Source organism: Armigeres subalbatus, chromosome 2 (assembly GCF_024139115.2).
Source record: "Armigeres subalbatus isolate Guangzhou_Male chromosome 2, GZ_Asu_2, whole genome shotgun sequence".
Lineage (NCBI taxonomy): Eukaryota > Metazoa > Arthropoda > Insecta > Diptera > Culicidae > Armigeres > Armigeres subalbatus.
Genome location: NC_085140.1, coordinates 103,158,095 through 103,176,668, shown reverse-complemented (window position 1 = coordinate 103,176,668; position 18,574 = coordinate 103,158,095). Strand labels below are relative to the sequence as shown.

The window sequence follows — 18,574 nt, the reverse complement described above, 5'->3', positions numbered from 1 at the left end:
CGCGTTTTACGACTGTACGGCACTGTTGCTGACCTTCGGTGAAAATAGCTTATTTATACAACTTTCGACTCCACCTTCGCTGGTACTAAAGCTTCGAGAATATGAATTCTTCGCTGCAGGAACTCCAGCAAGTGCTTTATGGTGTCCTGCTCCTTCGTCGACGAGTGCTCCTCCCATCCTCGTCGTGTGCTCGGGTCGAGACGAGCGCTTAGATGTTCAACCAGCAACAGATCCTTGTATTCGGCCGGTTGGATGATCTGATCCAAGGTCTGAATCACACGATCGAACCCATCGACCAGCCTGTGGAGATCCTTGGTGAGGGACGGCAGTTTCAAGAGCGCCTTCCGTAAAAGCTTGCTGTTGTTGTAGCGTTTTAGCAATGACTGCCATGCAACCTGTCCCTCGTGATCTTTTCAACTAGTGTCTTAGCTTCGCCTGCTAAGCATCCCTTGAGGTAGTGGAATTTCTCCACATCGGGTAGGTATGACTTCTCGTGGATCAGAGACGTGTAGAGATCCCTGAAGCTGAGCCAATCGTCAATGTTGCCGTCGACACTCTGCAGCTGGATTTGAGGTAGGCGAACGTGATCCATACCACCACGTAGACAGACATCTCCATGACGAGTCAACTGGTTCTGGACGGAATTATTCTGAACCTCTCCCACTTTTTACGCCAGAAACGATTTCGCATCGTAGTAGCGGTTCTCCATCTCCAACTGCTCCCTTTGCAAACTCCTTGCTCCTGCTCCTTAAAGTCCTCGTGTGCTTGTATTTTCCCAGATTGCCTCACTTATCTGAACCCACAATACATCTAACTTCTCGAGACGAACATTGATTTGAACGACAGTGGTACCCTCCTTAAAGTTCTTAACATACTGCCTAATGTTACTTAATGATCGTCGTCAAACTCGCCTCGTCGTCAAACTCTTCAGTGTATCCGCGTTCCTGGTAATGGGCTTCATGTTGCTGTCGTCGCTCCACGGAAACTTGCACAATGTCGTTAGGCAGATACGTTACTCCACTCGCAGAGTCGTAGAACCGTCAGCAAATCCAAAATCGGTAGAAAAGGAAATGTAGTATTCAATATTGTCCGCTTCGGCAGGACATATACTGTTCAGCTCACCTATGAGAAGAAGCAGGGGGGCAGCCGAAGCCAAAACAGCAAATTCTCCAATAGAGAATACCTCCAATATACGGACGAATGCCTCAGATTCCGTTTCAAGCCAGGAAATGCGAGGGAGTGGAAATACAGATGTAGTTTATCAAAATTTAAACTTCGGCAAGACATATACCGGTTCTTACATACCTGAACGGTAACAGAACAACGCCAAATTTATTCCACAATCCTTGCTGAAACTTCCGAATAAAATCCAAATTTAATCCCCATGCGCTCCACTGACTGTACGATGATATGCAGCTACAGCAAACAATAGCCACTGCCCGACGAACGGGAATTATTTCTTCCCATTACTGCTGCTGAAGGCGAATGGTATACAACTACAGCAGATTTATCAGCTAGAGTGGCTTGACCAGCAGCTAGGAGTTTAGGCCAGTTCCCTTCTGGAACTGAGCGGTTCCGGGGCCACAAAATTAGAGTCTCACAAATTTTTCATTGATAAGAGATTCAAAAAGTTTGGGAATGCAAGAGGTGATGGCTATTCCACGTTAATTGCGAATGTCAGATTTTTTGCCTGATTTGAAGATGGGCACATGATTATAGGAGTTTTTACATACCCTGGGAAAATTTCCGGATTCCAATGACAATCTGAAGAGCCAAAACAAAGGTGCCGTCAGCTCTTTAGCCAGACTCTTCATAAATATCGGTGGAATACCGTCAGGACCAGGACCAAGCGTTTACCATGATCTGATTCAGTGGCGTAGCCACGGGGGTGGTTTTGGATATAACACTCCCCCCCAGAGACAAAATTTTTAGAAGAATTTTTTTTTCAAACTGTCTCAAAATTATGTCTCAGAAAACATGGCGATCTGTAAATCAAAGCCAATTGAATCCTGCCCTGCTCAACCACCTCAGCGTATGAAGGACAGCGGAACAAAAGATAAAACGGATGAAACGTCGAATGAGCAAATTTGAAAATCTTCAATGCAATCTACCTGATCTAAACAAAATGTTGAATAATATTTTAGGAATATGCTTTTGAGCTAAAAACTAGAATCTAATGGTTGGGAAGCCTCCATTTGAGAGCCATGAAGGCTTTTTTCAGAGAAGACTCCTTTCAAGAAAGTCGGAAGCTTTCTTACAAAAAGCTCGGAAGCCTTTTTTCAAAAGGCTCGGAAGGTTCTTTTCAAAAGACTCGGAAAGCTCAAGCCTCTTTTCAAGAGGTTCGAAAGCTTCCTTTCAAGAGGCTCGGAAGCCTTCTTTCTAGAGGATCGGAAGCTACCTTGCAAGAGACTTGAAAGCATCTTATCAAGAGGCTCGTAAGCCTTCTTTCAAGAGGCTAGGAAGCCTCCTCTAAGATGCTCGGAAGTCACCTTTCCAAAGGCTCAGAAGCCTCTTGTCAAAAGGTGCGGAAGCCTACTTTAAAGAGATTCAGAAGCTTATTTCAAGAGGCTCGGAAGGCTCCATTCAAAAGGCTCTAAAATATTCTTTCAAAGACTTGAAAGCCTACCTCAATTAATGCGAAAGTTTGAAGGGGTACCACTCAAGAAAAAGGTTGAGAACCGCTGATCTAAATACTTAGATGATGAAAATCTGATTTTAATTTTGATTTTACGTAATTGAAGAAGTACTTTGGGCATGACTTTATTTCGTTTTCTGTTTTCGTGTTGTGCTCTTCGAATGCTACATCAATTTCTGGTTTTAATTGATCGCAATTGTCTAATCATTTGTCCAATTTTCATTCGTATTGTCTAGCTTGCATGTTTTATGTAATTTTTGTTTGCGATACTTTAATTTTTTTTGTCCGCCTATTGTACCAAATTGGATATTTTGAATTTCCGTTCCGTCGTTTTCTTCATTTTGGATCCTCGTCAATATTAATATCAAAACTGATGTTATAGAAGACATCAACGGAAGATTCAATATTACTTTCATTCTCTAAAATTTGCCTCCAGTTAAATCTACTTAGCTTATGACTTATGTAGTCATAGTTTGCTTTATGGTAATCAAGGACTTCTTCAAAGTCACAGTTGCTAGGTTTTTGATACTCATGAACGAACAAAGAGTATTCAATTGATGTGAGGAATGTTTCGTTTATCCATAAGGGATTCAATGATTCAGACACACAGAAATCTTCTTGAATATTCGTTAGTAGAAGATCAAGGTAGCAGTTCTGCTGATTTTTAATGTGATTGATTTGGTTAAGTTCTAGGCTAGCAGTTCTGTCAAATATAAGCATTAGTGTTTCATTTTCACCAGCGACTGAAAGTAGAGTTTGATCGTTCTCTGAATCTGGAATAAAGTCTCCACAAATATGTTTTTCTTCAGATGGAAGTTCCAATATAATTTCTTCGGCAGTTTTTAAAAAGCTTTCATAAGATGTGGTTTGCGCATGTTCCGGTGGAAAATACACAGAGGAGAAAACATGGGTTTCTCCTGCAATGTTAGATTTGACCCAAACATGCTCAAAGTTTTTATATTTTTTTGTAGTTATGATTTCTGAATCAAAATTAGTAGAGATTGCGATTAGAGCTCCACCGCCAGACTTTTTTAGATTCTGAGAAATCGCGATCGTCCTGGAATACGTAAAGCTGCCAACAAATTCAAGCTTTCATCCCAGCTGGTTTCAGTTGCCAAAATAACCGAGAAAGATGAGCTTAAAATGTTATTATGAATTTCCTTTATTTTAGCTGGGCTTTTCTGGTGTTTGAAATTTTTTATTGAAACTGTAAATCAAAATTTCAGTCGCATTCTGTTTTGACGAAGAACTTGTTGAATACATAATTACAATTGCTTTGTTTCTAACTATTGAGCCCTTATTTAGTCAAGCAAGTGTAGGGCATTTATAGATTTCTTATCTCGAGTCAAATACGAGACACTGAAAACGACCACACAGTTGTAGTCGAAATACGTATCTGCAAAGATATCAAAATAATTGGTGGAATTAAATGTAGAGTACTAAACTCGTCTTAGACGGTTGAATACATTCCACTAAAAAGAGCTTAAAATATTTTTTCTGAAAATTTTTAGACTTGGGCAAAATGTGCTATTTTAGGAGAACATTTTTTTACATCTCAATGAACTCATATTCATCTTATCGCCAAACAAAGAAATACAACACCAATTTTGTTTCTTTCTTTTTGCTAACATGCGTGCTTACTGCTGAAAAAATAACAAAAATAAGAAACAAGTCAAGGAGCAGTAACTCTACTAAAATAGAGGTTTAGTTTTGGCTCCAATTTCGAGTCTAAGTCAAGTTTTATTACAGTGTTGACCCGATTTTGTCACTCCCCGATTTTGTCTACCCCCGATTTTGTCTACCCCCTGATTTTGTCACGTTTTCTACCCGATTTTATCACGTCCCGATTTTGTCACGTTTTCGACCCGATTTTGTCACCCCAAAAAATTTTGTCATTCTTTTTATTTTCGTAAATAATACCAAAAATAACATTGATTTTCATGAAATAACTTTCACCGCCTGTAGTTTATTACGAACGACTTCTGAGTACCTGGGAAATATTCTGTAAGCAATTTCGACAACAAATAACGGGTATTGTTCCTTTCCAAGGCATAAAATGATTCATATTTGTGGAATGAATTAAAAAAATGAAAATTTTTTTTTTTCCAATTTTGTCACATACCCTGTTTCCTGTTTCATCACCCCAAAATTCACCAGTGGGGTGATAAAATCGGGATATTACTGTATATCATTTGTCCTATTCAGTCAATTGTCTTATTCGGCCAAACGTCATATTCGACCAAACGTACTATTCGGCCAAATGTCCTTTTTGGCCAAATGTCCTATTCGGCCCAACGTCCTATTCGGGCAGATGGATTCCGGCCAAATGGCTTTCGACCGAATGGGTTTCGGCCAAACGACCCTTCCCCATTATAAACATACTCTTGCAATCACAAAAAAAGAAGTGATTGATTAAATATGAGTTACATTCGAACTTTATCGTTTAGTAAACATTCAGAGGTCAAATTTAGGTTATAGGATTTGAGGTTAAACGAATTCAATTTGTGTTTTAAGAATAGTAACAACAAAGATTGTTAAAACGATCAATGCAAAATAATACAGCTGCTCAGAAAGGCATTATATTTGCGATATGAAATAACACACATTCCCCATTGATCATAATTGCGTGTACTCGAGCTCTTCCTCTGAATATTTTCACAGGAATGAAAACACTAATTAAATATTTCTGTGAATAATACTCACCTATTTTGGGAGCACCTACACAGTTTTCTCTTTGTTTCGGTTGGAATGGAATAAATGAATTATCCAAACACTTCACAGTTTCGTATTAATTGCCCCGCGGCGGCACATACAAATTTCGCCAATTTCACTGCTTTTCCCAAAAAACAACACACACCCGAATCACATTTCAAACGGACAAAAATCGTTTCTTCGCTCGAGCCACCACGGTATCGAATTCACGCGCTTTGATATACGATCGTAACATTAATCCACAATTCCGCACAGCTGCGAAATTTCAGCGCGCTGTTTGCTGTTTTGCTGTTCCGACGTGCAGCTTGTTTTAATTTTCACTTTTCCGACAAACACCCGTGCGGTAGCTCTTGTCGAGCAGCAGCCAACAACGGCGTCGTCTATTATCTTGCAAATTTCCACCCGGAAAGCAATTTCATATTTTTCATCTTTCGCCACCGCGACCACCAGCACCAGCAACGGCACAATGTATCGCGGCTGAAATGCAAACGAGTCTTAATAAAGTACTGACAAGCTCAATGAGAGAACCGGAATTGGCAATGAAGACACAGGGTTGGGTAGCAATAAATATCGAGGATCGTATTGTATTTTTGGAAGAAGAATAGCTTAGGTCTTGTAAAAAAACAAATGCATGTGAAAACAGAAGACTTTGAAATGGAATCAAAGATATAAAAAATCTCCAGTCTATGAGATATTCGAATTGTTTTATATAGGAAAGCTGCAATAGCATATGCATCATTTTAAGGACTTGTGAAGCATCCGAATCAAATAATAACAACTCCCGGCCAAAAGTTTGGAAAATATAGGCAAAATATAAAAAATATAGGCAAAAGTTTTTGTCCATATTTTAACCGTCTTATACTTGATTTCAAGTATTATTGGCTAGAGAAATGCCGGAAATAGACTTATTTTCTACGTTCTATTTCCGGAACATGGTGGGGTGCTCACCCAGAATGGAACGTACACACGGTCAAGCAGTTTGACCAACATTGACTCCACCTCTCGTTTATTCAAACATCCATCAAGTTTTATCGACAGCGACACGAACAATCAATTTATTCGACCAACAATATCACACACGAACGACCGAAGCGCCAACTTGAGCACCAACCATCAACAAATATATGGGGGTTTGTGCAACTTCACTACAAATGCTCAAACATGTTCGGCGAACCTTAACTCCACCCCCGACAACTCAAACCAAAATCAAACCGTTTTAATTTTTTCCAACCGAGTCGCCAACTGTCAAATTGTTGTTCGAACAACTTCACACACGTTCAAACAAAGCAGCAACCGAAGCGTTTTCTTGGGGGTGGAGTCAATGTTCGTCGAACTGCTTGACTGGTGTGTACGTTGCAGAAGATCTCATCAAACTCTATGGAACGACATTTCTCTCTGTTTTAGAGTACGGCTCTTTCTGCTTCCTCACATCAGCTGATTAAATTGGAACGAATTCAGTATCAGAATTCATTCAACGCATAACATGAGCTCGGATGTGCTGGAGTCACTCCTTCAAAGCATCTTTACTGGGAACTCTGAATTAGAATATTGATCAGATGTGGAACAAGTAACACACTTGTCTTAGAAAATGTCGATAACTGATTCGTCGGCCAAGATTCCTGATGGTCTATCTCAACTACATATCCTCATATCTTTGCCTTCTATGTTTTAATCCACCTCGGGTTAACTTTATCAATGACAGTTCCTCCGTTGAATACGATCTGTCCATGAAACAATCAAATCCAAGGAACACCAGATCATCTTCAAAATCTTTCTATTCCCCTATTTTTTCTGAAGAAAATGAACCTGCCAATTGCAATAACAGATGTTTCACTGATAGTTCCCGCATCAACGGATCCACTGGCTTCGGTGTCTTCAATGAGAATTCGATTACCTTCCGAAAACTTCTAGAACCGTATTCGGTTTACGTGGCTGAACTTCGTTTTGAGAACTATTTCCGATCATCCCGTAGACCATTATTTCATCTTCTCGGATAGCGTTAGTTCTATCGAGGCACTTCGGTCGATAAAGACAGTTAAGGACAAACCTCATGGAATCCAAAACTGAAACTCGCGTTTTCAAGGGATCAACAATCAATACGGAAGCAACGCACAACTGTCATTTTTATCATTTCAGCTTGCGTGGAATAATAAATATGACAGTTGTGCATGACTTCCGTTTTGAATGGGGTGCCCTTGAAAACGCGAGTTTTGAATTCCATGAGAATTGTCCATAAGGTGGATATACAACAAAGCCACAAATCGGCCATCTTTGAAACCACGTGCTTTTTCTAGTGTCTTTTCAAGAGCACGAATTGAGAGAACCACAACGCCCATAGGGATGAAATATCCTTACTTATTCGTTTCCTTACTTATGCTAAACAATCGACTTTAATTTCAGCATTGTATGAACATTATTGCGCTTGATTTGAACTTTTGATAATAGGAATAGAAAACCGTGTGGTGAATTTAAAATTCACCACATGGCTTGATTGTATAATCACCTTAAGGTGATATCAAATATTCAAATCTAGCGTAATAATTGTCGTACAATGCTGAAATTAAAGTCGATTGTTTAGCATGAGTAAGGAAACGATCTACGAATGTTTCATCCCCATGGGCGTTGTGGTTCTCTCAATTTGTGCTCTTGTAAAATCAGTAGAAAAAGCACGTGGTTTCCAAGACGGCCGATTTGTGGGTTTGTTCTTTAATCACCTTAAACACGCATCTCACTTTCTTACAAACATAAGACATCAGATGCATGATTTGGTCGAAAGATCATTCAAGACAATTTTTGTATGGGTCCAATCCTATTGCCTAATCTGCGGCACAAAGAAGGCGGGCTCGCTCGCAAAGAAAGGTGAGTATTTTGGTCTATGTCCATCCCCTGCTAATGATAAGAAAATATCACTGTAAAATATCAAATTAAAGAAGAGCTGTTCCGTTAAGTGTCATGAACGACTAGGCCTGCTAAATAGACGAACCAGCTTAACAAAAAATATTTTGAGGTTATTTTTTTTTCATGCACTTATTTACAGCATGCAAACAAGACAGCATCAAACAAAAAAATTGTTGTTATGAAATAAATTGAATTCAAACTTGGGGTCGTACACTTATTACGTAAGCATTTTTTCTGGGTTTTTCGACCCCCCCTCTCCCCATGTAAGATTTTTCCCATTCAAATATTTTTTTATTTATATGACGCGTAAGAAAACAGCAGACTCCCCTCTCCCCCCAAAAGTGCTTACGTAATATGTGTACCTTAGGCTAGAACTCATTATCAGTTTAATGATGAATTTATAGATTATCAACAGTTTATTCTATGTATTCCGCAGTGCGATCCTTAATTCAGTATCGGAGTTCTTGATAATGTTTTCATTGAGTTAGGGAAAAAATGTCAAAAGATGAGAGGTTTTTCTTTTGAAATCTCCATTAAAATTTCTATCAGAGATCAAGGTGGGTGTGGTCTTTGATTTCAATCCAGGATAAAAATCACAAAATCATGAGGATTACTACTCCCGGCAACGCCCAACCTTATCGTAACTTGGGAGGGGAAGGAGGTGTAGATGTAGTACTTACATAATGAGAGGCTCTCGATTCAGCGACACCCTCATAAGTACTGATATCGTTTCTAGTTCGTCCTCTTGCCCTCGAGGAACTACTGGACGGCACTGGCGGCGCCAGAATTCTGGTAATGTTGGTTAATGGTAAGTAATTTGACGTCAGTAGTAAGAATTATAATTGGAGATGTTAATCTGTCAAGTGATAAATAATATTTGAAAAAAAAAATCAGGCGGTTTCAAATATTACGGAATTTCTATTGCATTTTACAGTCTATAATTGAGAAGACCATTAGAATTTTTTTAAATATTTTTCCAAAAACTTAAAACTTCTGTTTGATAAAGGATAGAGTGATATCATAGATATAATTACCAAGATGTTGGGGTCGGAGCAAATTAGTACTCATTTTATGGTTCCATTGTACTAAGATTACGGTACCCAAAAGATTTGCGAAATCGACTTCCCCCTTGCGCCGTAAATATTATACATTCCAATTTTTCTTTCAACGTTCCCTCCAAATTTCAGAGGAATTTCCTTAAGTGATTTTTGAAGGTATTACTTGATTTATTCGCGGAGCATTTTTTTTTAAGACGGTCCTTGAGGAATTTTGCAATGCGGAATTTCGGATTTTTTTAAAGAATGCCTGAAAGACTAACCAAATTAATTTCTAAGGGTGTTTTTTACAAAAAATGTCTGAAGGATTTTCCGAACGAATTTTTGAATATATTCATGTACCAGCGTACCAGCCTAGGGTTGCAAGCCTCTTCAATAAAGAATCGAAAAAATATAAATGTCACCTAAATGAATACTGGAGAAATTTCCAAAGAAGTTAATTCTCAAGGAATTCTTATGAATATCCGAAGAAATATGATGACGGATCGACTGAATTTCCGGTATTTTTGGGCTTTTATATTTAGGATGAAGTCTTAATCCCAGATTCTGAACCGGGTTTTAATTTACTAATGTCCGGATTTTAGAAGGAAATCCCTGAGAAATTCCCAGAATAATTCCATTAAGGAATTCTTGCAGAAATTTAGAAATTTTTATGAAAATTCCAATATGTATTTGTATGAAAATTTAAAAAAAATTACAAAATTTCCCAAGTGGTTCATTTGAATACTCCCCCAATGAGTCTTGATTAAAACTTCATGAAAGGCCTTTGTGAATTGCTACAGAATTTTTTTTAGTAAAACAATGTAAAATTCTTTTGAAAATTCCTGCAGGAATTGTTCCGGAAATTTTATTGAATGAAATCTGTTGGAAAATCATTGAAGAATGAAAAAGAAAATCATTAAAAAAAAACTCGAAGAAGTTTTTAACGGAAATAAAAAAGGGAAGGAAATTTCTTGGAAAGTTTTTCTAAAGAAATCTTTCTGCTTTATTGTATTCCTAATACTCTTTATGCATCAATAGTAGAGAATTTTCTTAAATATTTTTTCTTTTACATATTTTACTTCTGAATAAAAGAAACAATTGATTATGTTTTTTTTTTCTTTCATCAGAAGTTTAGTTTTCCAATTGCATAACCATGGATCAATTAACAAAATCAAAAAAAATCTTTCCTATTGATTTTATTTATTTTTTACTCTTGTAGATTTACTTTTTTTAAGGCTCTCCGTTTATCACTACCGACGGCCAAACTGTTATGTTTTCTTCCTTTCTTCCATTTTTTATTTCCTTTTTCAAATCATCTTGTACTCTTGCTCCTCCGTTTATTTCCACCGGATAGCAGTTCTTTTTTTGCATCGCATTTATTTTATTTCTATTTATTTCTTACGGTTTTGTTTGTTCTCCTCCCTCTTCTCTTTTACACAAAAAATACCACTGGATGGCTTCTGACTGTGCCATGTATCGGCCGAGCGAATGCCTTTGACATCCGTCGAATATCTGAATTGTCGTGGACTGCGTACTCATAAGTATGTCCAGCAGGAACATGTGGCTCTAGTGATACATATAGACACTATAGGTTCCACAGACGAGCGGAGACACGGTTGAGTCATTTCGATTTAGTGTGTTTTTCCGTTTTTTCACAGTGTACCGCGCGAATTTGACGTCACACGCTCTGTTGCTTGGATTGCAATTGTGACATCATGCTCGTTTGGCTACTCTAACTGACAGTTCGTTTGGCTACACTCGCCTTTGCCTCAGCTTGGAATCTACAGTGTCTATAGTGATACATAATCAAAGTACCGTCAAATGGGGGGAAGATGATCATTGAGGCGAAGATGATCATTTGAAATGTCAGTCAATACTGCCTATTTTTTATGAACCGGTAGTCAACAATATTATCCGTTCAAGTAATGTTACCGCTAGATAGAAAATCCGAGTTTTTCGATTATAATCGTGAAAATGTATTTTGGAGTTCAGTGCGTGATCTCTCATGTTTCGGACAGCAGAACGATCGCGCGGTCGGCCGAATTATTGTGTTCTGCATTGCGCGGCCGGTAATAAAATTAATCAGTTCAGTGCGTGGTCTCTCTTGTTTCGAAGCGGGCTTGGTAGTCATATGGCTACTGCTTCTGCCTCATACGCAGGAGGTCGTGAATTCAACCCCAGGTCCGTTCCATTCTCCTACTTTGTATCTTTCTCTTTATTTCTCATGTTCTAGCAATCGCTAGAACTGGAAATAGACTTCCATACCGTTTCCATTACTATTCCTATACCTTCAATTTGAGTATTTTTACAGTAATCTGCTAGAATTGGAAATGAACTTATAGAGCTCGTTTCCTACATCCAATTATAAATTCCATCAGTTACCTTCTCCTATCTATCACATTGGCAGCTCGTTAACCAAGACGGACCTCTGCCTCTCCAACCTAACCCAGAAATTCCAACAAATTCCGCATGAACTCGTGGCAAGTGCAGAGGTATATTCGGCTTGCAGTGGGCGAGTGATTGCATCATCCTTTCCTCCCCCTTCCCTACATTGACTTGCATTCTGACGTGGCAGGCGCCAGTATGACCTAACAAATGAGATCACCAGTACTTGTACATTGAAGATGTGAGCTAGTCCCAAGCAAACATCTGTTGGTTCCCTGTGCAAGAACAGCTGATCTGGTCATAATGGAGTAGCAACTACGAGCAGTCAATCAAGCTCAAGCTCAAGCTATAATCGTGAAAATGTATTTTGTGGAAGAAAGAGAGAGATAGTCATAAATGACGCTATTTTCGTTTGAAATATTGACTTCGTAAACTTTTTTACGTAGTAAATTCAACATTCATACAAATAACCTAGTGTATTTTGACGGCTAGGTCATAATGATTTTAGTAGAGCTGTCTGTCCAAACCAGATTACTCAAAAAATGTGTGATAATTTAATTTATTTTAATAGATGCGAACGCATTTCAGAGAACTAAAGTTGTTGATTATTGCAACGTATAGCAGTACATGTTTTGAAAATATTTGTTTCGATTTAAAATGTAAACAAACATTGTTATTGCCTGTTTTATCTTAAAAATGATCATCTTCCCCCCAGATGACGGTACCAAAGATTCGTATCCTTATCGTATTTTTTTGTCAGTTTCGTTCTGTATATCGAGCTCAAATTAAAATAAAGAGTGGCACCTATGCACTCAGAAGTCATACTTTTATTCGTCAACTTCAACTTTTATTTTCCGGGGTTCAGCCAAACCGCGCCATGCGACTTTTCGACTGACTTGTGATATTTTGCTCGTACAAGGACAACGGAAATAGTTCCATATCAATTTAAGCGTACATTTGCAGTAGAATATCTTCAGTTATGAGGTTGAGGGATATCCGATACGATTTGCGATCAATTAAATCTACCTACCTACCTGCCTACTCTAAATGCTACCACCACAGTCTGAAGGAATTTCTGGAAGAGTTGCTCAAAAAGATCCGGAGGTATGACCGTAAGTACTTCTTCTATCTTCCATAAGTAGGAGCTTCTATAGGGTTTTCTGAAGGTTGTATTAAGAAATTCCTAAAATAGTTCTCAAAGAGGTTTCCGAATGAGTTCTCAAAATTTCTTATATTTTTTATTCTTTGAATTTTCAAAGGAAAAAGATGAGGAATTTCCATAAGAATTTATTTTTGGAATTTCAGTTAATTTTTCCAATTTATTTTCGGAAACACCTTTGGAAATTTCCACAAAAATTACTTCAGGGATTCCATTTCTTCGGAAATTCTTTGAGAATTTCTTCAGAAATTCTTTTATAAATTCCTTCAGAAATTCTTTTGGAATTCCTTTGCTAATTCCATTGGAAATTTGTGTGGAATTCCTAAAGAAATTCATTTAAGAATACTCACCTTTCCTATTATGAATTTCTTTATGAATTTGGAGATTGGAAAACTATTAAAATGGTCAATTCATGGAATTCATCATCTGACGGCGTTTTTTAAAGTCTTTCACTGTCGTACTCTGAGTAACAAATGATTGTCGTAACTCACTTTCATGAACCTGAGTGGCTACCGGAGGTCATCCTAAATATCCGTAAAATACTGGTGTGCTCCGCCTTGCCACGCCGCCGCCGCCGACATTTTTGCATCGGCGCGCCGGCGTTTAAAATTTTGCACGCCGCTGATTTATTATTTTCCACGCCGATTCAATTTTGACGAAATCCGCAAAATTTTCAGTGGAAATTCCGAAGATGGAACTTACGTATAATTTACTGATAGATGTCTACAACATCACGTTGAAACTCCAGAGAATTTTATAATAACTTTAATAATAATAAATTTAATACCAATAATTTTCATAAAAATTTCATACAATTTCTAGTTGAAATTTCGAAAAGCACTCCGTTAAAACTAAGCAAAACTTCGTGTGAAAATTGCAAAGAATTTTATGTTGAATCTCATTGAAATTTATTTTTTTTAACGAAAAAAAGTCGTTTGGCAGAAAGCCATTTGGCCGAAGACCACAAGGCTGTAAGTTGTTTGGTCGAACATGTCGTTTAACTGAAAAAAAACTATTTGGTAGAAGCCTACTCGCGCAAAGCTTGAAAGCAAATCGATAACTTGTTTTAATGTTGTAAAATCATTGAAATTGTCGTTCGGCTGAATTGGTCATTTTGGATATTTTCAAGTCATTGACGGGAGAGTTTTCCGAATTTCACCTCGAAAATTTAATGAACTTCCCACAAAAGTTTTCACTATATATTCATTTAGAAATTATTTCCAGATTTTCCACGGGAACTACTTTCAAGTTTTAAGAACTCTTTGGAATTAACAAGAGAAGCTCTTTGGATTTACCAAGGAAAATTGTTTGGAATTTACATGAGAATCTCTTCGGGAAGTTGCTCCGGAAAAATGCTCGGAGATTTCAGGGATTTTTTTTTGCCTTTCTCGTATACAAAGTATACGTAAAGGCTATATGTTCGCTCCAAAAACGAACTTTTTATAGGAGGCCCGGAGACCCATAGTGTTATATACCGATCGACTCAGCTCGACGAATTGGAGTGATGTCTGTGTGTGTATGTGTGTGTGTATGTGTGTGTGTGTATGTGTGTGTATGTGTGTGTGTATGTGTGTGTGTGCGCAAAAAGTCTAGCTCACTTTTTGGGCACTTATCGTCAACCGATTTGCTCGCATTCGACGTTGCATTCGACGCAGAACCCTGTCCCATTGTTACCTATTGAAAATTGACCCGATCGGACTATGGGCTTAGAAGTTATGGCCAAAATACTTTTTTTCATAAAAAAGCACATTAAAAAGTTTAGCTCACTTTTTGGGAACTTATTCTCAACCGATTTGCTCGCAACAAGTTGCATTCGACGCAGAATCCTGTCCCATTGTTTCCTATTGAAAACTGACCTGATCGGACAATGGGCTTAGAAGTTATGGCCAAAATACTTTTTTTTCATAAAAAAGCACATTAAAAAGTCTAGCTCACTTTGTGGGCACTTATTCTCAATCGATTTGCTCGCAACAAGTTGCATTCGACACAGAATCCTGTCCCATTGTTTCCTATTGAAAATTGACCCGATCGTACTATGGGCTTAGAAGCTATGACCAAAATTCTTTTAGCCTTTCTTGTATACAAAGTATAGGGGAGACTGGGTAGACTTGATCCCCTTTTCTGATTTCCGATGTATCACAGCCAAAAATAAATAAACATTCGCGATTTCCACACTGACTCTCTATGAAATATAGTATTTAACCTTACTGATGTATGACAGTCCTTAAAATATTGTTGTTATTGATACATAATCGATTTTTTAGAGTGCTGTCAAAAGTCTACTTTTAAAATATTCGGGGGAAATTGATCCCTCTTCAAGAGCTTGCTTTGTTAAAATTAGAAAGGTGCCCTCAGATTTTTTAAATATTTTCCTTCAAAACACGCGCAATTTTCGAATTGCTGTGCGTATACATGAACGATTTTTGTTATTGAATTCGACATCACATGTTATTTTTAAAGTTGGGGAAACTTGATCCTCTTTCTATGATATCTACCCAATAAATAATGTTTCCTGCCAACCCTTCATCAAATCTGTCAAATCCTCAAAAAATCAGCAGCCAGAGAACAGATTTATATTTTTTGAATTTTTTCGCCAAATTTTTGTATGGGTGCCTAATGGGGGATCAAATGTCCCCATATTGAGGCAATAACTTGAAATCCAAATATCCTCAAACTTGGATGGAGTGATGACATTTCCGCCAGTACAAATCATTAAGCACATTTATAGCTTTGTGCTGTGAAAAACGAAAGCATTTGGTCATTGTTATGAAAAGTTGTTCAAATTTTACGAGGCAAATAAAAAATCTTTAGGAAGGTCGAAACATACAAACCGCCCTGCAGAATAAATAAGGTTGTCAACCCAAAAATAGCTCACTAGAACTTTTTATAGGAAGCCCGTAGAGCCTTAGTGTTATATACCGATCGACTCAGCTCGACGAATTAAAGTGATGTCTGTGTGTGTATGTGTGCGCAAAATAATCTCACTGATTTTTCAGGCACTTATCTTATACCATTTCAATTCTTAGGCATTTATCCTCAACCGATTTGCTCGCAACAAGTTGCATTCGACGCGGAATCTTGTCCCATTGTTTCGTATCGAAAACCGGCCCAGTCGGACTATGGGCTTCGGAGTTATGGCCAGTTTTTACAAGAAAAATTCTTTTTCTCTATTTAGGCACTTACTCTCGGCCGATTAACTCGCAACATTCGACGCAGAATCATGTCCCATTTTTTCTATTAAAAATTGGCCGGATCGGACTATGGGCTCAGAAGTTATGGCCAAAATACTTTTTTTCATACTAAAAGTGCGAAGAAATTACTCACTCACAAAAAACGAGAAAGGCACTATCACTGCTAGGTGGATTAATCTGGTTTTTTTTTCAGTAAATTCTTTCTATTTTCTATATATCTTGAGAAATTCCATTGACCGAAAGCGACAGACGGCCGAACTGTTAATTTGGCCGAAAAACCCGTTCACCCTAACCGGTAGTCTAGCTGAAACGATCGTTGGCCGAAATGGATTTTTTACAGAATAGGTCATCTGGCCTTATGTCAATGACTGAACGGGTAATATGGTCAAAAAATGACCACTCGTTTGGCTGAATGGTCTTTGTGTCAACAAATTGAACCATTGAACAATGCATTCAAATGAATGCAAATAAATGTGAATTGATGGAAATATCTGAATCTATCGCCCTAAAGTGCAATTTTGAACTTTCGTATGTGCTTTTCTTGTTACATTTTATAATACAAGGGAAAGGCATCATCACCGCTAGGTGGATTATTCTGGGTTTTTTTAGTTTGTTTTTACAGTGACATAATGGAAATGATGCACGAGAAAGGCAAAAAAAGTTAATACACAAGGAATTCGGAGTCCAGGTTACGAATTTTAATGGCGTTGAAAATTAATATTATTTTACAACACAAACAAAAGAGATTGTTCACACGACTATCGCGACGGTTTCGTGTGATCCATCAATCAACATCTAAAGAAATTCTGAAATCTGAAGTTCATTTTATGTTTCATTGCTAACACCTTTCTATCTTTAGTGGAAATTCCGGATTTTTATAAACACCCTCTACTTTATTACGGATTATTTATTTTGTTGCCACGAGTGGCCAGCAGCCGTTAGTTTCCTCACCAGTTTCTTCTTTGGTCTTGTGTTCCCTTGATTTGCCTTTCAACTGACACCTCGAGTGAAGATCACTGACACTGCTGCTGCTGATGATGATGCTGCTGCTGCTTTCGACTGCCACCCAAACCCACCCACAGCGAATGCTTCTCGTTACACGAACAACACACACTAACTCGAGATGGTCAATCTGGTCGCGAGCCGTCTTCTATCTTCAATTTAATAAAGACAAATATTTCAATTATGACCGTAGATTACACACTTGGCAGCACCCTAAGTCGTCCTGCTGTTGCAGCACCTACACCGCCTACCCACGCGTGCACATTTGTCACTTGAAATAAATTCCTGTTTCTTCTGGCTAACTAAGTGCTGACACTTGAAATAAAACCCCTGCTGGTGCATTCAAAGGCAACCACCGCCAGAACCACTCAACTGCGAACACGACTTCACACCCCGAAATCACGACGAATACTACGGAACGGAATTCGGCGTGAAGGTGAATTTGGTCGACCGTTTCGGTGGACTATCGGCGTCGTGAACGTGAACTGGCCGTGTGGCTGCACTCTCTTCTTCAGCATCAGAGCATTAACGAGTTCTCTCCTACCACGTGTAAGTCTCACGCAGAATCTCCGTGAGTGCGGTCGGATCCAAAACTGTCACTCACCAATCAAACGCGGCTATCTAAGCGGGATTTCTCACATCAAAGTTTTATACGTTCTTATCGGTGCCGAGATGATATCGTTCCGGTCGGTGCGATTGTGTGAAAAGCACGCACGTTGACGGTGTGACACGCGATTAAGTCATATGTGGCGTTGAATTATTGTGTTACGGAAACGTCTTGGCGCAATATGATGTTGATGAGAGATTGCCTGAAAAAAAAAAAGAAAAACAAATACATAAGGTTGTTAATCCGGAAAAACCAATTGCGAAATAAGTTCACTTTTCTCATCTGTCTGGATTTGGAGATGGGGACGCATGGTATCCAATTCAAGTCTTCCAAATCAAGAGAATCGTGCCATTAAGTATATGCAGTTTGCTTCTAGCTAATAACAGGGATAAGGCAGGTATTTTCGTCTTTCCGTCATAGTATCGAAAACAAATACCAAAGACAGTTTTTTGCCAAACTCATCTGTACCAAATCGTAAGCTCAAGAGAAACGTTCTGCTATAGTGAAGTTCTAGCAAAGGGACGTTGCTTTCGTTGGTTTTAGCCCCTACGACGATGGACGAAGGGACTCCAGTTAGCCTTCTTGCGGACAAAAGCCAATTGCCAATCCGGAGATGGAGAGTTCGATTCTCGGTCCGGTCCAGGATGTTTACGGATGTTACAGGATGTTACGGGCGTCTTGGGGCCTCTTCCCCTATTGCTACAATTTTGCCCAGCATCATTGAATTATTAATGATTTCTTACAACGTCAATGTTCCTTTTATCAATAGCATTGATCATGTATACAAGAAGAAATGTTCGACGTATCCTCAATTTTATAGCATCTAATATGCAAAATCACTCAATTTTCATTAATTTTTATTAAATGTGTAGAATTTAAGCAAATGTAGAAATGTAGAAAACTAACTTTAAACCACATTTAAACATGCATTAAAGTTTATTTTATTCA

The 18,574-nt window shown here is 38.3% G+C and overlaps 1 long non-coding RNA gene across 1 annotated transcript in view; it reads right to left on the bottom strand.

Moving 5' to 3' along the window:
* Window positions 1-18,574, bottom strand: part of LOC134214814 (uncharacterized) — a 58,343-nt gene that overhangs the window by 23,868 nt on the left and 15,901 nt on the right. The window contains exon 2 of the long non-coding RNA XR_009979923.1: window positions 16,969-17,828. This is a non-coding gene — a long non-coding RNA (uncharacterized LOC134214814). The remainder of the gene's footprint in view (window positions 1-16,968; window positions 17,829-18,574) is intronic.